The sequence below is a fragment of the Rhynchophorus ferrugineus genome, unplaced genomic scaffold (genome assembly GCF_030347505.1).
Source record: "Rhynchophorus ferrugineus isolate W39M unplaced genomic scaffold, kcgeb_rfMv2 rfM1, whole genome shotgun sequence".
Classification (NCBI taxonomy): domain Eukaryota; kingdom Metazoa; phylum Arthropoda; class Insecta; order Coleoptera; family Curculionidae; genus Rhynchophorus; species Rhynchophorus ferrugineus.
Window position 1 is genome coordinate 23,144,082 of NW_027472580.1, and position 25,158 is coordinate 23,169,239.

General features: G+C 30.5%; 1 protein-coding gene across 5 annotated transcripts in view; it reads right to left on the reverse strand.

The window, feature by feature from the left end:
- LOC143206505 (Ig-like and fibronectin type-III domain-containing protein 1) overlaps nt 1–25,158 on the reverse strand; it is a 444,726-nt gene that overhangs the window by 205,386 nt on the left and 214,182 nt on the right. For 4 of the 5 annotated variants that reach the window (XM_076419075.1, XM_076419078.1, XM_076419076.1 and 1 more), the window contains exon 3: nt 14,957–15,026. The exons of the other annotated variant lie outside the window; for it this stretch is intronic. The gene's annotated coding sequence lies outside the window, so the exon portion shown is untranslated. The remainder of the gene's footprint in view (nt 1–14,956; nt 15,027–25,158) is intronic. 5 annotated transcript variants of the gene reach the window in all.

Sequence of the window (25,158 nt, forward strand, 5' to 3'; positions counted from 1 at the left end):
AAAATGTGGCTGGTCCTTGGACGACAATCCAATTTAATTCCTAATTAACAATCCTTTATTATGCGAAGTCGACGCGTGACTTTCAGTTACAAAAAATTGGTTTGGTCAGTTATAATTGGTTGTAGAGTAATTCCGTGTATGAATACAGTATGGGCATGAAACTAGATGACAAGCTCCAGTGAAAAGAACATATTAAAAAACGAGAAGAACTTTCTATGAGGCTCAAAAAATGTAGCTGGTGCTTGGACGACAATCCAACTGATCAGCATTCAACAAATTTTTATTATATAAATACATTTTGAAGCCAGTGCTAACCTATAATTTGGAAAAATCTAATATCACTATGATCCTTATGAAACTTAGCAAAACAAGGTTCTCTGCAACATTGTTAATGTAATTGTAATGTTATATTAGAAATAAAACCATCCATAGAACCAAGGAGGAGTATCGAAGGTCAAAGAAGAAAGTACTAGAACAGCTCGACGATAGTGGACCTACCCGGTGGTTTTAATCTTCAGACAATGAAATTATAATATTCCTGAATTCCTGCGTTGACATACGTTTTCTTGTTCCTTTCTGGGTATCTTGTTTATAATCAGTACCTGTCTCAAGCATCAATCTCAGTTTCTTTTCCATAATATTGGTTTTACATTTCTTTACATCATTTTGATTGGCAGTAATCTGAAAATGTGATGATGAAATATGGTTATGTTACTCTAGTTGAGGTAACATTTGGGTATATTTTACTACTAAATTATAATGCTATAACATTTACTTGTCCTGTGTAAGATTTACCTTGCTAAAAAACATATCTGATGTACAATCCTCAATAAAAATATTCAGAATATTCACGATTTTTTAATAACTGTTTAATAACTATATAAAAAATTAACATAATACAAAACAAAATTGTTATTAATCAATTAAATTCCTGTCCGATAGTGGTATTGATGTAAATGTATGCTTAAAATCATTGTATAACCATTTAAAATCATGTGTCTGTCAATATGAAAAAGTGTAGAACCCAAAATAGAATAACCATTCCAATCATGCTACTAACCAGGATGAGTAAGTAGGCCACGTTAAGCAGTAATAGCAGCAAACTCTATTTGACAACAATAACACAAAAACAAACTGTATAAATCTATTTAAAAATATATAAAACATTTATATATTGTGAACTAGACTAGCACAAAATAAGACAGGTTATATAATTTTATGCTATACTAAAGCAACATCAAATTCGAACCGAGTGCAACTTCAAAGAACAATGTCAAGGGGCAACACATGTATTTTACTTGGCTTACTCTCAGAGCAACTCAAGACGGGTACACGGAACGTCGCAGGAATGGAAAATTACTCCTTAAAAAAGGTAACTTTATTTACGTACGACTGGGAGACCTCTTTAAAAGGGCGCAAATAAGTTTTTACACGCTTTGTTATCTCTGCAAGCTCCAAGAGGAGAAAGAAAGGAATTTATTCGAATCTTGTTGTTTCAGTGGCAGAAAAAAAAACAGAAAGAAAGAACCCTTTGTCCTTGTATAAACTTAACTGGACATTATTGCACTTGTAAGTAATGGGGGACATAGAAATAACCACATATATTTATATCTAAAAATATATTAACCCTATTATATATCAATCACGTTAGGGTACAGATCGTTTAAAATAATAAAAGGCGCGCTTATGTCAGATTTTGAGATGTGATAACACAGGTGTTGAGATACTATGTATATTTTCTCAAACTTAATTCTAAAAAAGTAAATTACATGCTATAAAATATTTCATTTATATTTACCCAGTAATAATTTGAAATAGTTCATTCTTTAACATGATTTCCTCGAAACTTATTTTATGTACTTTAAGCCCTTCCTTCATTCCGGCCTTTGTTGATGAACTTGTTAGGATTTTATCCACCAGTATATGGTGGTATATATATATATATATATATATATATATATATAATATAAAAATAAATCAATAATAAATACAAATATATATATATATATATATATATATATATATATATATATATAATATATATATATATATATATATATATATATATATATATATATATATATATATATACATACATACGTCTCAATATTGTTAATTATGGCGAGTAAATGTAGCCATTGTTAACTCTTCATATTTACTGTATCCCTAATATAAAGTAAATACAACATTGGCCCAAGGACATTACCTTGTGGCACATCAGCATAAATGGATAGCAAATCTTAATATCCGGCGTTCTATCTTATTCTGAAGTGATGATTGAAAACGTTTTAAATAATTCGAGAATCTGGCTCATCTAGTTAGCTAATTTGTTTGCTAGCTTGTATTCGATATATATATATATATATATATATATATATATATATATAATATAAAAATAAATCAATAATAAATACAAATATATATATATATATATATATATATATATATATATATATATATATATATATATATATAGATGTGGTGCATTGTATATAACAATAACTGATGGTTCCTCCAAGTTCTTTAAAAGCTGATTTTAAGACTACTGTAAAGACAAGTTATGGTTCATTTCTTCATGGTAGTTACCCTTCGACTTAGAGAAACACTAATTCTGCACCAGGAATAAAACCATTCCTGTTTCCAGCATGAAGAACTATATGCAATGAATAATTGTTATGACTAAAAAAACCTAATCGATAGTTATTCCAACGTTTAGCTTTTTCCATGAACCTTTGTTATCTTTATATTATATTTATTATCATCTTACCATGAGAAACCCAATGTACAATTCTGAAATATTCATGGCTCTTTTAAATATATAAATTGATATAATTCCTTCTTGATTTTGTTATATGTTTTTAAAAATTGTATTCTTTTAAAGCAATCGCTGGAAGTTCCATTAAACCCCTTCGTGGGTTATCTTTACACCACTTAAATCCTAGATTATCCAACAATGTATGAACGGATGTTCTACATCTATCAAATAACACTATATCTTTTGAATTTTTATGAATACTTTTCAGACTAACAATATTCTCTGAAATAATTGTATTAAATTATGTTTCGATTGAACTACTTACTGTTTTATAAATTTCGAATATTTGATCTCGAAAACACCAAGATTGATCTTGATTCGTCACCTGTTTCGCATAAACACAGTTTCTTTTGGCGAATTTAAGGTTATATTGTTTTTTATTTTTAGAGATATTTTAGTGACCCTGTCCGTACTAATACAAAGTGCAGCTGCAAGGCGCAAAAAATATTTTGAATAAAAACCGCGACGATTTCAAATTTATTAAAACAAGGGTTAAAACATTTGCCGGTTTATAACCCGTAATTATAATATTTTGAAAAAATTTCAGAAGTTAGGCAAACGGACAACTTTTGCAGGCTCATTTCGTTACGTGTTCGAACTTATCTAACAGCTTTCTATCTCTTTTTAAATAGAATAAAATGACAAGGATAATATTGTCTGACTGTAATACTAATTTAGAACTTTGACAGACATATATTGACACTCGCCGTCACTGGTATATTGAATTGACTGTATATATATCTTTTCATAAAGTGATATAATAAATTAAATTTAAATACTGATTTTCATTTATTAATTGTTCATAAAGTTAGTATTGATTACGAAAATATATTATACATATTTAAAACGCCAGACCCAATCCATAGCAGTATATTATTTTAAAATATGAGAATTGTTTTAATTAAATAAATAAATTACCTAGAAATTAGAGGATATTCGCTTATATTGTCAATAAACCGGAATGAACTGAAAATATTATCAAAAGATTAAAGTATATGTTATCGATATATCATTCAGGCCTTCCAAATATATAAATTTAATAACAATTTGGAATTAATTTATTTCAACGTAAATTTTCATTTATTTGTATTAACGGTATTATTTTCTGATCGAGGGTATTCACAGAATTGACTGTTTTTGTAAAAAAAACTGTGCCATTGTCTTGCTTATTTTCTTACGTTATATATTTATTTTCGCAAAATATATTTGAAAGAGGCTTAATGTCAAGGTAAAATCGAATCTTATGTTCTGGAATATACAGTATACTTTTTTATATATATATTCTGCTACTTAGTAGTCTGTTTATTTTATCGGTAGATCTATCTTTAACTGAGTTGTGCACTCATTGATGCAATCGTCATCTTATCCCTGCGAATCCCGATGCTAGAACTGGTGCACTATTTCTCCTGGAGGAGAAAGTATCATAGACTGTCCACTCCCTGAAATTCAGCAGATAATTAATTGTGTTGGTATAGTCTGGTTTGATAGTACTTGCTGTATGACTCAGTTTCTATATTCACCGTTCGCAAATTCAAATCTAGGAACACAAATTATTTGTATTATATCTTATGTACGGTGAAATATTAAATATAGTTCTCATCGTCTTGCTATAAAACCTTTCGAGTATTTCGATGTTACTGTGGCTAGTTGTGCCCCATATATGTTTGCTATACGTCCATACAGGCTTTAGTGTAGCTTTATCGATGGCACTTTTACTGGCCTCTGATAATTGTGACTTGCGTCCGATGAGCCAGCACATGCTCAGGAGTTTGTAGTTCAATTTTTGGTTTTATCAGGCGTCGGTCAAGATATACCTAAATATTTGGCTTCATCTGCTTCTCATCTCTCATTGTAGATGATCAAGTAAAATATGCGTTTCTCTAGGATATCACATTATAAATGAAGTCATTCGATTAAGAAGAAACAATCAGGGTAGAGTTGAGGAACAAATCCAAAGAAACCATTATAGTTTGCATGTTGGATAAATGTTGTTGTGTTTGGCGAATGAAGGGTGAATTAATTTCTCAAAACTTCTATGCTGAAACCGACCTTTTGTGTGGAAGATTCAATGAGCATCTTCAAAATAGATATGGATTAAGATGACAGAGGACCAGCATGATAACACGAGACTAATCGAATCCAAAATCAGAGCTTCATGATGGCGAAATTGATGGTGATCATGGCTATAATTCAATAAGAAACAACATATAGCAATATAAAAGGTTTTTGAGATAGAAAAATTTATAGGATGGGACAACAGATGTTTCTTATACAATTTCATGTACCTTGTCTTGTGGAAGTCTTGATATACTGGCACCTTGTTATAGTAGAAAGCATAAATATTAAAATTATAGAAGTCATATATATTATAAGAAAAGGAATTTAGATATCCAGGAGTCAATTTTGGATGTGTGCTGTCGAATTCTAAACAACTTATTTTGTCAAACTGATTTTACGTAATGAAAGATACAATACATAATATATACTGTATGCGATAATACAACACAATAAATGCTCAATATATGAAATAATGTCTTTTTGCAGCCTTGTATAAGACAAAATTCTAAACATGAGTACCCATGAGCATTGCAAGCAAGATTGCTCTTTGGTGCTCACAGCAGCATACGAAATGAACAACTTGCATTAAAAGATATAGTAATACAGAGATCAACTGTGAGAAAACCCAAATAATGTAAAGCTTTTTATGATTGCTGATAAAAATCAACTAATTTTTTTAGATATGTAGATAATAAAATTATTACTGAAGATTTTTTGAACCACCACCAAGGTTCAACAATCTGCTCAATGAATAATAAATATTTCATACGATTATTATTATACACACAATTAGGGGTTTCCATTGTAAAACATGTTATTCTCAAGCTTACTTTACAGTCTATCGTTGTTGATTAACACATTAATTTACGCAATCGCTCATTGCCTTTTTTTAATTTTCTATTATCTTCCAACAACGCTCGATAGAATTAGTTTTCAAGAAAAAAGCACTTGTTCTTTTATATAATACCTGGATAAATCCAAATTATGAAAAAAAAGTGATTGAGTTAGGAACATTAATCAAAATAACGATAAGATAGCCTTTCTGGCGAATCCAGGCCATCAAAAAAAGACTGGATATAATGTGAAGCGATCTGGGCAAATAGATTTTCTATTGTAAATAGTATAAAAACGAATACTTATAGACGTTCCTCTGGTTTCCATTACAGATCGTGGGGGAAATTGGTAGTAAAGACCGATATAAAAGATCCGAGACGTAGAGAAACTTACAGATTATTCCGTCTTTTGTTCCTAGCGATTTAGTTCGATTCGAGGATAATGTTGAAATAATACACTTAGTGAACGATATGCTTTAGCTGCAGATATACATAATTTAATACAGAATGGTGTTTTTATATGATTTAGTAGCATAATATTGATTCCGAAATATTAATAGATGCACATAATATATCCTTACAACTTTTAATCAAATACAACGAAACCAAAAATTATACAGCAAAAGAAAAAATAACAAATTTTAAAATCTGTATTTTTTTATCTCTCGTTAATAATATCAATAAATAAACCAATACATTTCATTTGAACGGAGATGCATTATGTGAATTGACTAAACTTCTCGCGCATATATAATTTTTCAAGTAAAATATTCAAGTGCCTTTAATAGGCCGGAATTAAAAACTTCAAGTTAACGCTCCAGTTATATAACTTTTACGCCCCGTAGAATAAGATGTCCACCAGTCTATATCAATAATTGCCAACTCCTGCAAGCAGAGGATGCTAAATATCTAGGTATGCACCTAGAACGATGCCTAACTTGGAACAAGCACATACTCGCCAAGCGGAAATACTAGTTAAATATATAGGTTTTAGAATAATCTTTAGAATAATATTAATTAATTAAAATAGTATTTTATACAGGACACCACTTAATCAAGTGATTTTCTGCATGCCATGTATATAAAATACAAACATAACAAATACTTATTGCCTTCTGGGTAGGTTAGGGAAATACGAAGAGTAATAAAAAAAAAGGTTATGGCCATTTACATCTGAGTATGTTTAAAAATATTTCTTGATAAAACTGATCATGCTTACTACTATCTGTGTACATAAAGACACATCCAGTTACAACATTTAGATTGCATGTTTAGTTAACATGAGTAATTATGTATTTCGATTATATTAGTATTGTGAAAAATATAAACTAAAACCACTTTTAGAGAAATGATCAAATAAGCGTTAACAATTAGAATATATTTATTATCTCTGTATAATATTTATAAGCTCGTTTACCTATGAAAAATGACATGTTTTTATTAAAGAGCATAGTTACAAATAGTAACAATATACTATTAAACTAAAATTGTTTTCTATAAATATATTTAGGTAATATGATGCCAATTTGGTTTTAATTAATTAGTGACCAAACTGCTTCTAAAAATTACGGATGATTATGGTTTTTGAAAGAAATATCGATAGTTTTTGCGGATATTTTTTTTTTGACCGATATATCGATATTTTTGTAAGCCGATATTTTTCGATATTTTTTGTAAAAATTAAATATATTTCTTAAGCATTATAAAAACCATTTAATAATATTTAATAAACCTTTTAAACTGGTAATTAATTTTAAAAGATTAGTATATTTTGGTACTTAATTTAAAATGTTTTGTATAATATGGTCCTTAATCGTAATGGTATGGTTTATTAAAAATATAAATATAACAGGTCAATTGAAAAGTCTCCAGCCTACCATAGTAAAACACATTTTTTTGGCAAAATTAGTTTTTTCTTCAACATAAATCCCTTCAAGGGTCTAAGTCCAATTTATGGATTTTGCCATCGTTTTCACTGATTTGTGACACGGTGCATTGTCTTGGTGAAGCAGCACTTTCTTTTTCTCCAAATGCGGCCAATTTCGACGATTTCGTCCTTCAAACGGTCCAATAACGCTATGTAATAGTCACTCTTGATGGTCCTTCCTTTTTTAAGGTAGTCAATTACAATTATTTCATGCGCATCCAAAAATACATACGCCATAATCTTGCCAACCGACTCTTGCGTTTTCCCACGTTTTGGAGCAGGTTCATCGTGTGCAGTCCACTGGTACGACTGTCGATTGGATTTCGGAGTGAACTAGTGGATCCATGTTTCATCCATTGTCACATATCGACGCAAAAACTAGGGTTTATTACGCTTGATTATATTAAAACACTGTTCCGAATCTTCAACTCGTCGTTGTTTTTGGTCAAAAGTGAACTCGCGCGGAACCCACTTCACACAGAGCTTTCTCATACCCAAATATTCGTGAATGATATGATGTACACGTTCAATCGATGTCTTTGGATTGTCTGCTATTTCATTCAATTTCAATTTTTTTAAACAACCTCTTTTGGGCGTCCACTGCGTTCACTGTCTTCGGTGCTCATTTCACCACGTCTAAACTTAGCATACTAATCCTTGATGGTTTATTTTCGTGGGGCAGCGTCCGGAAATTCGGCATCAAGCCAAGTCTTTGCTTCAACTGTATTTCAAAAAGCAATATTTTATCAACACTTGGAATTTTTTTTATCCATTTATTTCACAATAACAAAAGTTGCCTCGCTCAAAATGCTATAATTCACAAACTAATGATCAGACAACTATCAAATTTATACACGCCTCTTTTGAGGGTTATGGCTAACTAAAAAGCATATGGATTTAAATACGATATATCTATAATAACGATATATTTTAAAATATCGATATATCGAAATATGGATATTCTTCTTGGTGGTTGACACCGCTACTAGAGATAATTAGAATTATGCAAACACATTGTCGAATAACGCAGCAATCCATTAGATTCAGCAATTATCACATATAAGGACGTTTAAATTTGTAGAAGACGAAACGGAAAATACAATCTTTTTCTTCTAATCCTTTGCCTGCCTCGCTGTGTATTAATTCAAACCATTCCCATAGAATACTGTCGCTTGAAATCCGAAAAGGTTTCTTTATCGCCGATTTGATTAATATTCTCATTCGGTGCGGTTTTTGTTCGGAAATTTATTTCATTTATACAGCTTCCCCCTCCTCTCTGACGCCCCTCTTACTCCGATTTAATCAAGATTCGGTCGAAAAGTGATTTGGAATCCGAAAAATATTAAGCACCGAGGGAGGGAATCTTTAATTTGTATTAATTGAGGCTTTTAAGAGAATTACCGAATCTACTGTGAATTGCTGTCGTGCATTCGACCGATTATAATAGTCTTATTGATCTTATTATTGAGGTTTGAATAATTAATTTGCAAGAGGGAACTTGAAATTTAATAGCAGAAGAATTGTCGAATAAAAAACCTTTAATTTGAAAGTTAATTATAAGGTATACCTATAATAAATGCCATATTCTACGTAAGCCTTTTTTAATTAATTAATTAATTTATTTAATTAATAAATTCTATAATATTGATAATTGACAACAAGGGCTTTGTAAAGCAATACCTATATTTCCTCTTGCAAAGCATTATTACTATACCTACATAATCGATATTGCAATACATACTCAGTGGTTATTCGTCTAAATATTCTCATTTTAACCCCAATTTCGTGACATAAAGAACTCAAAGTTTTACATTTTTAACCAACTTCGAAAAAAGGGGAGATTCTATGTTCGGCTGTATATTTTTTAATGTGTGTTCGCCGATTTCTCCGTCAATTGTGGCCCGACACTCAAAATTGTTTTTTAATCGAATGCACTTCCGAGGTGGTCCCATTGGAACCAAATCAGGATCTGTTGGGGGAAGGGGGAAAATCAAAGGAAATACTCAAATGTCAAAAGCTCGTACAAAGTTTTGATATATGTTTTATCTAAAACAATCAAATATTCATGTACAATAATATTCCTGAGCTGATGCAAAAATCGGAAGTCGTTCAATGCAAAAGCCATTCAGTTTGTTTTTTAAGCACTAACACACTATATACCATATAAGATATCCTAGAAATATTGTAGACAATTGCTTCAACGGTGTAATTGTTAAAGCGCCTAACTTTCAATGTTAGGGGTCGCTGGTTCGATTCCCGGCGCGGAAAATAACTCTTTGTTGTTGTTTAGTTAAAACATTTGTTAAAACACCTAGGCTAGGTAGCGGACCACTGGGCCTGAAGCGCTCCTTAATTTCAACCATTTTTTCTTTATTCCTGTTTTTCCTCATACGGGCTGCACCTTTACTTAATCTACCCATCGTAGTATTAAACAAAGTAACTGCGTAATTTATTGGATACATATGTAACATAGAAAAGATGGAAATAAATTATCTTCAACAAAAAAAATTTAACCGGCTTCAAAAAATAAATAAGGAGCTCACTGAAAATTAAAAAATAATCAAATTTAGATTTTAACACAGCAAAAAACATTGTAATATATATATATATATATATATATATATATATATATATATATATATATATATATATATATATATATATATATATAACAGGCCAATTGCAAAGTCCCCAGCCTACCATAGTAAAACACATTTTTATGGCAAAATTAGATTTTTTATTCATCATAATTCCCTTCAAGGGTGATACATTGCTTATAGCGATCCTCCAACTTTTCGATACAATTTTTGTAGTACGATTTCTCTTCTTCAAAATAGGCCTTAGATTCGTCAATCACCTCTTCATTTGATGAAAATTTCTTCCCAGCATCCTTTGGAGATCTGAGAACAGGAAATAGTCGCTGGGGGCCAGATCTGGAGAATACAATAGACGAGGAAGCAATTCGAAACTCAATTCATAGATCTCTGATACAGTGCATTGTCTTGGTGAAGCAGTACTTTCTTTTTCTTCAAATGCGGCCGCTTTTCGGCGATTTCATCCTTCAAACGGTTCAATAACGCTATGTAATAGTCTGATGGTTTTTCCTTTTTGAAGGTAGTCAATGAAAATTATTCCATGCGTATCCCAAAAGACGGACGCCATAAACTTGCCAGCAGACTGTTGCGTTTTCCCACGCTTTGGAGCGGATCCATCGTGTGCAGTCCACTCGGATGACTGTCGATTGGCCTTCGTAGTGAAATGATGGAGCCATATTTCATCCATTGTCACATATCGACGCAAAAACTAGTGTTTATTACGCTTGATCATCTTCAAACACTGCTCCGAATCATTAACTTGCCGTTGTTTTTGGTCAAAAGTGAGCTTGCGCGGCACCCACTTCGCACACAGCTTTCTCATACCCAAATATTCGTGAGTGATATGATGTACACGTTCAGTTGATATCTTTATAAAGTGTCTGCTATTTCACTCAGTTTCAATTTACGGTTATTCAAAATTATTTTGTAGTTTTTTTAAATGTTTTCGTCGGTAACGACCTCTTTTGGGCGTCCACTGCGTTCACCGTCTTCGGTGCTCATTTCACCGCGTCTAAACTTATCATACCAATCCCTGATGGTTTATTTTCCTGGAGCAGCGTCCCGAAATTCGGCATCAAGCCAAGTTTTTCCTTCAACTGTATATATTCCCTTCAAAAAGAAATATTTTATCAATACGCGAAATTCCCTTTTATCCATTTTTTTCACAATAACAAAAGTTGCTTCACTCAAAACGCTATAATTCAAACGCTATAATTCACAAACTAATGATCCGACCGCTGTCAAATTTATACACGCATCTTTTGAGCCTTAGAGCTAACTAAAAACAGATATATATATATATATATATATATATATATATATATATATATATATATATATATATATATATATATATATATGATAACTATGTAAAAATATAATATATCCTTATCTAACATATCTACTACACATATTTTATATTGTAATGTAGACCTAGTTATACTACTAAACCTAGTTATCTATTTAAAATTTTATTTTGACTCATACCAATTGAATACTTTGGAGTCGGTGCCGAGCCCAAATAATACTAAATTATAATATAATTTTGTGACACATAGAAAAATTTAAATTACCAACAAAACAAATCTAAGTTAATATAACTCTTTGGGTTCGGCATCGACTTCAGAGTAGGCAGGCAGTAGTTAAAATAAAATTGTTAATATATAAATAGGCTTATGTAGATATTAAGCTAAATAGTATGTACATTTTAGGTTTTAAAATGTGTGTAGTAGATAGATTAAATAAAGTCTTTGTATATTTTAATGTAGTTATTAGAACGATTATTTTGTACATATTTTATATCAAAATGTTTTTTGTGTTAAAAATGTAATTTCACTTTATAAGCAAGTTTGGAGAAATATTTCGCGACGTCCAGTGTCTAGATGTCGCTGCTCTGAATTTATTACTTGTTTTAATTCTAAGCTAAGAAGAAATACGGTCTTTTTGGTCAGATATTACATTATCTATATATTATGTTATATTTGGTCAACATATTTTAACACGTGATATATAATATATAATTAATTGCATAATATTACTATTTAATAGTACAATACAAATTGTTTAATGTATTTAACTTTATTATCGATGGATTTTTGAATTTTTAAGGATTATAGATTGTTAAAAATTGTATTGCCATGTGGCATTTTTAAGTGTTATTGTCGAATTAAATTTAATCAAAAAATATTAAAATGTATAATATATAGAACAAAGCTTCATAATTATATTCTATTAAATCAACTTAATATAAAATTCTATTAAAACATCAAAAAGCATAAAATAATGTTCCTCAATATTGCAGAAAATATTATAATTATAACGAGGGACATATTAATTCCTTTAAAGGCCTTTTAACGCAATCAATTTGTCCTTCATCATTCTAACTCAGGGAAAATTCATCAAGCAGACAAATTTAATCATCTCCCGCCGTTAAGATTTTTCCGATTCCTAATCATATTTCGGGTGAATTTCGATCAAATTATAAGGGAATGAACGAATAGGGTGTGGGATGTATAAATCTGGCAAAACATCTGATAGGAATGGACTACTATGGAAACATTAATCACCAAAAAAGGTTCCAAATATAGCGTAATAGCGTAGGTGTAAGTCAAAAATCGTATAAATGTTATTACGTGAGAGTACAAAAAAATCTAATTATAGAATATTTCTTTTATCAAAAGAAAATCCAGAAATCGAATGAATAGAGGAAAACATTCAGAACTATATATTTCAACAAACTTTATATTTTTGAGTGTACTGAGTCCGAAAATTATTTCTTTTTGTCATAAGATGATACGTTTCTTAATAATTTAAGTAATTATGTTAACAAGTTATTACATTAAAACAAAAGAGAATACATTTAATCTATTCTATTTTATTTACATGCTTTTAATTAAGATTATATTTATAATTATTTTTAAATATTATATTTATATGTATATTTAATTGAATTTAATTTAATAAATTTATTTCAGAAAACAATTGTTTTTTATTTAAATTTTACTGGTCAATTAAACATGACGTTAAGGCTGTCACATGTTACCATTACTAATGAGCGAATCAAATGTCTTTACAGTAAAATATTTTTCTTACAGGTGTCTATAATGGAGATTTAAATTGACCAATAAAATTACTTGAATGGCCCATTATGGATCCCTCTGGGTGTTGGCCAAAGCAAAACTTTGCGCCAGAGTCCCCTATTGAGTTACATCTCTATTACTCTATGGTTTCTATTTATCGGATCATAATTATAGATCCAAGTCACATGTATAATGATAAAAATATGTGTAATATTAGCACTCAAATGTGTTTTTTGTTCTTTTATTTTATTTTTTGCTACTTTTCAGCGATTGAAATATAGTTTGAGCAATGTTTTAGAACTTCGCTGATGAAATTTTAGTTTCACTTTTGACATATAGAAGGGACGGCATTTCAAAAGTTATGGCTAAGTAAATTAATTTAATTTAACATAATCAGTATCATTATAATTGTAATTGTATATGTAATTATAAATAAATTTGAGTAGAACTATAAAGAGACTGTATATTGTTTCTGAAATATTTAACAACAACTGAAATACTTAGCAAGTTTAAGTGATTTACTTAAAGAACTAAACAACATATAAGTTAACGTTGAATATATGTGTCCGTCTAAAATAGAAGTGAACACACGACATCCAATGTATTGCCTATTGCAGCTTCCAAATCCATTTAGAAGCCAGATCGTATTTTTTTCTTTTCATTTTATTCTAGTTGAAAAAGATACAATTTTGACTCATGCGTCCGAAATGTATGCCGGTTAGCCTATAAAATTCGCCAGGTTGTCAAAAGTCTGCCAAAGTCGCTAATATATTAGTGATAATAATTAGAGGTTATAAACCGAATCAGATTAGAAATTAACAATTTTGTAATTGACTTAAACAGTTATTCTGACTGTGTGAAAGTGACAGTGACTGAATGAAACATTGCTGATGTGGGCTTATGGTCAATAAAGATCAGTATATTATTAATATAGGACAACTGTAGATCTTATCAAATCTTATTCTGTACACGACTATTATGCATAGCATGTGTGTAATCGTTCTGAATAATATCAAACACTTTTACAGATGATATGGCAAATGCATTTGGGGGAACGCAGTGAATAAATCAGAAGATATAGAGGAAATCGATAGAATTTGGAACAAAACTATACACAGGTAGTAACAGAAGAAGAATTAACTATAGAATTGACTAGGAAACATGAGATGGAAAGACAGCAACGAAGGAAACAAGAACTATGCGTACAAAGATAAATATAATTTCCAATGAAAATAAAATACATTATTTGAATATATAATTGTACGTTATAGGCCTCCAATAGCTACCACTACATAAAACATGCACCTAGAAATTTACTTCATAGGTGGTGTGGAAAAGAGTTAGACTTACACTATAAACTATATAAAAAATATATAAGTCCGTCGATAATATATGCATTAGATGTCCTATAATGTTAAAATAAATTATATTTGATAACATTATTTTTGGTTCATTATTTTATTTACATTACATTTTGTTAAATATCATAGCCAAAATAAAATAACCTAATAACAAAAAAGTCAGAATTGATGCTATAACAATGCGACGTTGTCGCGTCATAAATTTTTGATGACTTGATTTTGATAAATAGTAGATTATTCATTAAAACTTAATTTCCAGGCTGTAATTCAAGTACTTGTTAATGTTACCTTGTTAATGTTCCAACTGCGATAATTTTGCTCCTGACACAGAATCAGGCCGCTAAAAGCCTCTTCGTACCTGAAAAAAAAAGAAAATAGATTTAATAATGAAGTTCGACCGAAAACAAAATGAATAGTATGCCGAGACCTGTTCTGTGTGATTGTAAAAACCGGGGGAAAAATAATGCCAAACGTTTTAACCAAATAAATTCTCTGTAGTGAATAATTTGGAAACAGCTATTTAGACGTTTTTGGCTCGGATTGTAACTCGCTTTGCCAAATTGGAGGCAAAAAGAGGAAAAAGGACGCTGACGGTGATATACACGATCTATTAAATTATCCCAGGCTCTTGTTCCTAGTGATATATTCGAATGTGTTAGCTGTAAGACAAGTTTAAAAACCTACTCGATCTCGTAGGTATAGTTTTTAGATCATTACTTAAATATCTAAATTATACAATTTTATCGGCTGAGAAGGTTTTACATTTGTTCTACCTTCGGCCAATTGAAGCTTCTGTAAAATATACCCTTTATTTAGCTGTAATAAATTTATATACTACTCAACATGTAAATATGTTCACTTTCAGATTTTACTACCGAGTAGCCGCAACTAATAACAGAATCTCCTCCCGAACATTTACATCAATATCTTACCTAGATCAACGGAGAAAGAACTATCCGTTTATATAGTTCATCTATTGAACCTTCTCTAATTCTAAATTGAATTTTGAAGCTTTTCATGTTCAAAAGCATAATCGACTTAGCATTCTTTGAAGTTAATATAATGAGACCCTTAATGTATATCATTAGTAATAGTACATGTTGCTTAATAAACTCTAGAACATGTATACCTGCAACATAGTTCTGAAGTACAAGGACGCATTCTAGTTGTTATAGTAATTATAATGTATATAAAATCTTATTGGAAACTAATTATTTCTGAAGCGTGAATTAACAGAAACATATTCAAAGCCAGCTGAGTCTAAAAAATGTATTTAAATAGCAGAATCAAAACTTTTAAGTCAGTACAAATAAAGGATGAAGGCAGTGACAAACAGGCAATTACTAACTGAAGCTAAAAGTTGACATAACATGTCTTGGTTAACTGAATAAACTCAAGTATGTGGAAATACCCTTTAAGTAAACTGATAATAGCATCACTAGCGAGAAAAAATCAGTTGTTAACATCATCATTACCAACGATGGCCATCAACCTAAGACTCTGGCTTCGATTACAATGCGGTCCGCTAGTTTGAATGCTTTGGTCTCTTCTTCATTAAGTCTGAATGCTCTGCAATACCAACTACACCTTGGAAAATGCGCGAAGCCTCAATAAATGCAACAGCGATGATATAGCCATTATCATCTGCGAACATCAGATGTCAAAAATTATGCTCATATACTCAAACACTTTTCACATAACTGCATCCATTACTATATTGAAGATTAATGTAGAGACAATATTTATGTAGAGAACACTATCTTTGATCTCAAATAAATTCGACAAACATTCGGAAAACTAAGTTATTGGGATACAGAAAAATATAAATTATCCGTACATAACAATTTACTGCTAATAAGCAGATACTAAAATCTATATAAATTAATGGAAGTCAGTTATTCTACGGGACGTAACATCAACGTAATAAAAGTATTTCAAAATAAACTACTGAGAAGTATATTATTGATGTGTTCAGATACTATAGGAGCAATTACTTACACCGAGAAAATCAGATTCCACCTCCAGTCATAGAAGAAATTAAGAGAGTCGTAACAAGACATGAAGAAAGGCCATGTTAATACCGAAGTATTGCAGCTTGAATAATATTGAACTAGGACTCAATAAATCCAAACGGTTTGGTATTGTGTAAGTGTACAAAATGAATCCTTCTAGATATGTACATATGCATATGTTGCACAATCTTCATAAATACTATTCCGCCATTTCATAGAAGACTTATTCCCTGATCGTTCTAACAATTCTTTGTATATTGCATTTTCTCAATGTTGTTTGCACGTACTAATACATAATTATCTCATTCTTCCACGCTAATGGTACATATAGAAGGAATAGGTGATATATAAGCAATATTGCAACAAATTGATTTTGCAACATAGCACGGGCATTACTTCTACGAATTTTCTCAGGCTAGATAGCATCAATTTTATGAAACCATATAAAAATTAACTGGCAAAGCCTTTTTCTTATATGGAATAAAAAGTACACCATAAGAGAAAGAAATTTGAATATATACAACCAAAATTCTAAATATAACTCCTTAATTTAAAACAATGTAAAAGGAAATCAATTGAACGGAACGAAGTATCAGACCGGGAGAGCGAAAGGAAAAGTCCTGTGATTGAATGATGTTCGAATTTCTCACATGGTGCCCGATAAAACAGTAAATTGAAAGTATCGATGCGATTTTTAAAGGTGCCAACCCATTTTTCGCTTTCTATAAATTATGTCGTTCTATTTTTCCACCAGCATGGTTTCTACGATTTTTTTATATTGACAGTAAATGGAGAAATAACAAACTGAGAAAATACATAGTTGATTAATTTATTAAATAAATATAGTGCGTACAACGAGAAAAATTCAGCTATATTCTTTGACATATTGTAAACCTTCGATAAACTCTGACATAAGGGACTTATGTTACGTATAAAGTCCATAAAGTACTACCGAAGAAAATACATTGAATTCTTAAGCACCTAACCCCAACCGGGATGTTTACAGTTCAACAAGAAACTTATCCAACAATGAAAGAAACAAAAGCAGATGCACCGCAAGGCAGTATTTGAATTATGTTTTTACCTACACTATACTTGTAACATACTACATTTTCTAATAACACTCAGTTAACACACTCACAAGACATGAGGAAATAGCCCATTCCTATATTAAAACCAAAATTTTACAACTCTCGAATAATAATAGATTAGAATGCAGATTCAAGTGAACCAAATCGTACGATCTTGTTTAGTTGTATAGTGAAGTATACTAAATGGTAAATATACTGAAAAGTGCTACTTAGTAACTTTTAATTTATTAGAGACTCTATAAGGAGTCTTAGTCTTAATAGACTAAAGCATAGTTTTAAGTCATTGAAATGACCAATTGTAAATTAGTTTGCAACGTGTAGTGTTACTATATTAATTAAAATAAAGTAATATAGTAGTAAGCCAGTAACGTTTATATATTGCCTAAAATAAAAAATTTTAAGTGTTGATTAAAATTAGCATTCGCGTCTCTTAATTACTTAAAGGCAATTCATTAGGGCCACAGGTGATTATATGAAGATAGTAATTTAAGAAGTTTTACAAAAATATGTATTCTAATATATATATATATATATATATTAAGAGGTTGATCTGTTGAAAAAGCTAGCATCATCATTATTTGTTTATTTAAAGCTTTATACATTTTTTAAGAAATAGTGATTTAAAATATAACCTACAGCATCAAAAGCAGAGTTCAGTACCCACTATTTTCATCTTTTAAGGAAAATTAAGGATACCTTATATCTAGATTATTGTACATTAAAACAGTATTTGACAGTGCTAATAAAGTAGGCTACCATTATCTTTAGTCTTGAAACGTACCTTTCTATATCAGCTGCAATATAGTTAATATATAAAAATATGAAGAACACTGTTACTATGAATCGATAATACTATTTAGTAAACAGAAAATAAATATTATATCGTATTTTTATACATATATTAATGTATATCAATGCAATAAATCATTGAATTGTAGACTTTTCTCAATCACTAAAAGTTGTCGATAAAGAAATAATTATAACTGATCATTAATTTAAATTGTTAGACCTTATACCATTATATACACTGTAGGACACGTTAATATTAAGTTACTGCTCATTATTTTTCTCAGCAGGGCAAATAAGGAATAAAACATTTTCAACCTATTGCTATTTACGTAAGCGCTTTTCCATAGTCAGCTAAAGCAATAATTCAAACTAAGTTGTAAAAATCAGCACCCGCTACTGGACCTTAAAGTCATCTGCGATTACATTTAGGTCTTCCCGACGCAAACTTTCCATTTTTCTACTTCAATAATCATCTTCAGAATATCGATCTCAAACATCTTTTCAAAAAAAAGGCTTTTTATTTTTTTTTGTTAGTAAAAAAAATTAAGTTCAAAAAAATCATTATTAAAAATAGCTTATACTACATATTTCCAGGTTTCAACAGGTTAAAAAACGCACCACTATACACGAAAATCAGTTTATTAAAGTTAAAAGGTCATACGTTAAATTATCGATTGCCTGACACATTGTAACAAGCTACATTGTGGCCATGACAATAAATTTTTATATCCACCTAAACTTAAATTAAATTAAAATTAGGAAACCACCGGAGCATTTCACTACGAAATTTTAGTTTTCGTTCTCTTGAAAATATTAATGTACTTATACGTGAGATAATTTCCAATAAAAGGTGCCAAAAACAAACAGAAAAACGCAGTTAATCTCAGTTTATACTGGTCTATTTTTCTATAGTTACCCCATAACACATAGGCTGAAAAGTACCCGTGCCTAACACATAGATGGTTCTATTAAGTTCACTGCTTTTTTAGTTAGTACTAACCTTCAAAAGAAAGCTGTTAAAATTTCATGGTATTCTACTCTTAAGTTTGTAAGTTTTTTTTCTAAGATTAACACTACTTTTTCGTGATTTAATTTTACAGTGCTTCTTGATAGGAAAAATACCATTCAAGCGAAGCAATGACTTGAAAAGCGTTATAAGGGCTCCGCTCCATCAGAACCAACGATAAAACATTGGTTTGCTGACTTCAGACGTGGTCGTTGAGACACCGACGATGCAGAACGCAGTGGACGTCCAAATGAGTTGGTAACGCCCAAAAATATAAAATAAATCCACAAAATCGTTTCGAATGATCGAAAAGTGAAGTTGAGTAAATATTAAAAGAACTTGATAGTTTTATATTGCATGAACATTTCACTATGAGAAAGTTCTGTTCAATTACTCTCCGTTCTCTGCCGCGTTTGATCACTATTGACCAAAAACAAGATCGTGTTGATGATTCTGAGCAGTGTTTGGTCATGTTTAAATGTAACAAAGCGGAATATTTATATCGATATGTTACAATGGATTCATCACTTCACTTCTGAATCAAAACGATCGTAAGCTGAGTGGACAGCAACTAGTGGCAGGTCTATTTTGAGGTAAAAGATAAATCGTTCTACAAAAATGATAATGAAAAATGTTGATTATGGCGTTTGTTTCCAATGCCCAGAAAAATCTATTATTCACATTGAGTAATTAATTGTTCTAAAAAGTTTTATTATGACTCCACAAATGTAAAATTGCATGATTTTTCTCTCTGGTTTGCTTACAAGACTTGACAGTATTAGTCTAAACACAGTGACATGATTTTCAATTTGACAGCAAATGACCTGCCCTCGGGAATGATGGTCTCATGTACACTATTTGACTATATAATTTATCAGATAATATGTTTCTATTCATAATTATTTATAACTCTTAACATCCGTAAAATAAATAAGTCCAAAAAGAAATAAATTCTAGCAAAATAAATTATGCTCATACAAATTTAACAAAATTTTAAGATTATGTTATATATCAAAATCCTAAATAATATTCCTGATAATTTAATTTGAGTAGTAATATTGGACATATATGATATGTAAAAATTATATCCAATAAATAAGTAATATTGCGAGATCTTTCGGATTCTATTACATTCATATTTATATTCCGCGCCAAATTAACTTTTTAAAAGGTTCGAATTCGCACAGCAGTCATTTCAACAACATCTCAAACAGTTTATCTTTCACAGTACTACTATAATTTATGTTTTTTTTTACAAAATAAAAATAAAAATCAAAAGTTACTTGAAATTATGCATATTTACCTACAATTGAAAAAAAACCTTATTAATAGAAATAGAACGCTTGCTACACAAAATAAGAACAGTTTTCTCTGGCAAATTGTGGCCAACCAGGGAAATTGGACTTAGTACGACAATCCCAAGTGCAAAAATTCGTGGATTAGTGCAGGTGAACCATTCATATTGACACCGAATCGAAATATTCATGGCCGTAAACTTTATTGCATATGGTGGGATAACCAAGGTGTCGAGTATTACGAACTTTTGAAATCGAATCTAAATGTTAGTGCAGATGTCTACTAACATGGATTAAACAAATTAAATAACCTTTTGATGCAAAAAAACACAGCAATAGTGAGTAACAATCGCAGAGTAATCATCTTGCAACGCTCGGCCATACATCGCAAAAGTTGCTAAGGACACTGTTGCAGCTCCAATAGGAAGTTCTGACGCATTCAGCTACTCATCAAATGTAGCGCCTTCTGATTATTATTAATACAGATCGATGCAGCATGGCTTCGCTGGTATACGGTTTCGAAATGCTGAAGTAAAAAATGGAACGATGATTGGATCGCCACCAAAACAACATCGTTCTTTTGACACACTATCGCCATGTTATTTATCAGAAATATGAGTAAATATTTGAATCAATATGGTACCCATTTTTCTCAATAAATACCTTTTTATTGTAAAAACATGTCTGAATACATGCAAGCACCTCATATAATTTATATAAAACTATTCTTTAGAAAAATAAGCTCATTAATTTTTCAAAGTCTGAGATTTGTCCTACATAGTTCACTTGATTTTCGAAAAAAAGTAGTATTTGCATAAAAAAAATTCTATTGCGTAAGGAATTTGAAAATAGTATATATTTGCCTCACAGCTTTGTCAATGCGAATTAATTTTTAAGCATCGAAAACTCTTTCAAAGTAACGGACCACGTTTTACATTTACGAAATAAATCATGCAACCGCCTGTCGTATTATTCAAACCGGGTGCCATTTGGTATTTACGAGTTTTTTAGAGGTTAGCTAAGGAGGTCTGGGCCCCGGTTACAACCTGTCGCGACCCGTTAATCCCAGATTTCCTGGGAATCGGGAATAATTCAAAGCACCGACTGACACAGACACAGAAACAGAGGAAGTTCGTTAAAGGTATTAACTGGAATTACCGCCACGAAAATTGGTTGTGTAGCGTTTGGAAGGAAGTAGGGCGGCGGAGACGCAGGGGAAGGTTAATGTCGAAGTATATTGGACGTCAGTCCCAACTGATTATGTTTCCAGCCAATGCATTTGGTTGCATTAATAAAAATTATCAATGATCAAACTAAATTATAAAACAAAATAAATACACATTGTTTTCCAATGTGACTTGTTTTGTGTTACTTGGATTCATTTTCTTGTAACTGACTTAATATTGTCATTGTTCTTACGAGCTGATAGTCATGCTAGATTATGATTAACAATGTATAATCTCCAATCTAACAAATTTCAGTTAGGTTCTATTTTAATTCAATGTAGTACAATTTATAACTTCTTTTTTGTCAACTTAGTTCTCGATTATTTCATTAATTCAATATATAATTAGATTCAACTAGAGCAGAAATTTAAGTCCAAAAGGTGTAAAGGGCGAGTTATCCTCAAAGAGCCCTTATTTAAATTCAGTTTTTTAATAAAATTCTATTTAGAGTTAGATATGTCGGCAAAGAAAAGTATATGTGTGCAAAACTGAAGTGCAAAAAACGAATTTTGGTTCGAAATATTTTTATGCATAACACTGATTTGTATTTAATGCTATTGAATAGAAATATGACAAGACAAAATGTATGTCGCATGTATATTTTATGTAGATTTTATTTTTTAAGTAAACTCATATTTACCTCACAAATAATCATATCAATAAAAATTACAAAATATATATTTGTCATAATATTTCTCTACATATAATTCTAGTATAATGTAATTGTGTTGCAGCTTTTTATTTCCATATTACAGAGGCAAATGTGACAAAACATTTTCAATAAGTATTTGTCAATAAATTAATTTATGTGAGATTTGCTATGCAGATTCCAAAAATAACAAAAGGTCGTATTACCCACCAACTATTATACAGCGAAGGAAGCTAATACCGAAACATCATTCGACGATTGATCAGCTGCATAGCACAACAGATGTAATTGAAAAAGCCTTTGAAGTTAAAAAGGTATGTTCAGCTCTATTTTCAGATGTAGCACAAGCCTTCGATATAGATATATACAATGTTCATAAGATACATACAATACACCCTGAATATTTAAAGTCAGACAATATTAAGCCAACTCTACAATAAAAAAAGCTAAAGCAGGTATACCACAAGGAAGTTTATTGGGGGCAATTCTTTATCTACTCTATACCTGTTATTTATGACAAATGTAAAATACCACGATGGTTACATTTACTGGTGACACTGCGATTATTGTCGGAGACAATAGCATAGAAGCCACATGAGAATTACAACAGGGAATAGACAATATCCATAATATAACCAAACTTCGAAAATAAAAACTAAGAAAAGTAAATCTGGGCATGTCCAGTTGACGTATGATCAGATTGCACAAGCAGCAATAAATACTACCAATAAATAATTACTACTATCATTCCATATATCAATAACGCTAAGTATCTCGAAATGAATCTTGATGTAAAACTTCGCTGAAAGATACATTTAATACAGAAAAGGAAAGAACGGGAGTTTGAATATACGAAAATATATTAATTAATTAGAAGAAAATTACAATTATGACTACATAATAAATTGCAATTATACAAGCCAGCGCTGAAATGTATATGACGTGTATGTATATGTATATAGGGAATCAATACCGGGATGTTTCTACAAAACTAATATAAATACATTCAAGTTTTTCAGCATAAAGTCTCTTACACTGATTACTGTCTACTTTCACAGAGACCTTCAGATACCGAGTGTCATTCAGGAAATCAAGAGAATTGCAAGGAGATATGAGGACAAACTCTATTCTCATGCCAATATCGATGTAATACAACTCTTGGATACCACTAAAACATGGCACAGACACAAATAATTAAACGATTTGATCTTGTGTACTATAGTGTAATGAGTGTATTTAATAGAAAAACAGTAGTGTTAATACGTAAACATTATTAAATTAGTGACGAATCTGGGACCTATCGGTCCTAGATATATACCTAGATTTAAGTTATAAAGACAAATTGTAGGTTAATAGGTAACGACTAGTAATAATGTAATTAATAAATTAAAAAAAACCAACTTATCACATTTTAATATTTCATTATCCAGTATAAGTTTAAACTATGTGCTATTACATAATATAAATCAATGTTCTTATGTTTCATTGCATGTCATGCATTCAATCTATATGAAGGAAAGAACATTAATCCAAATAAAAATGGTTCAATGATAAGCATAAAAAAGGTAGACTGGATAAAATTTCAAGAAGTTGTTGTGACTAAGGTCTTGGGCAAAGTGAAAGCCCCAAACGTGAAGGAGTATGTTACGATAAGTTTAATAAGTTTATTTGCTATCTAAAATTCATTAGAGCGGCTAGTATTTTTATTATTAAATATTAAACTGCTGCGATTTTAAATGAAAATATTTTTAGCGTGTTGCAGCGACACTGGATATTAGTAAAATATTACACTATTAGACACTATAACTAAAATATTTAAAAAAATTAAAAATATAATCTTGGATTCATGATTATATCAAGATCAGCTTGATTATAGCTTTATCAGAGATGAAATATGTGAAATCAATAAAAACAATGAGAAGTTAATTCAATATTAACATAATTCAATACAGCTACTTTAGAGGAAATTGGTAATCTGTAAAGTATCCAGAGAGAACTTAGAGATATACAGCTCTTTGAGGAATGTAGAACATCACTTCATATACTTTTGGGTAATAAGGATTTGATAGTTTAAATAAGACGAAAAGTTGTGATGGAACTTCCAGACATTGATTTTAAAAAATTACAATTTTTGAAAGCATATAATAAAATCAAGGAAGAGTTATTATTTCAATTTGTGTATCTAGGTGAGACATTTTATCCAGATCCAGATATTTCAGAATGGGAAATTGGGTCACTCATGGCAAGATGATAATAAAAATAGTGTTAACAAAACTAGTTGATGGAAAAAGTTTGGAATGGACGGGATTGGGAATAACAATTCATTAGGTTTTATTAGTTATAACATTTATTAATTTCAGATATATTAATCTTCATGCTGGAAATAGGAATGGTTAATAACACCTTCGGTTTAGATGAACTC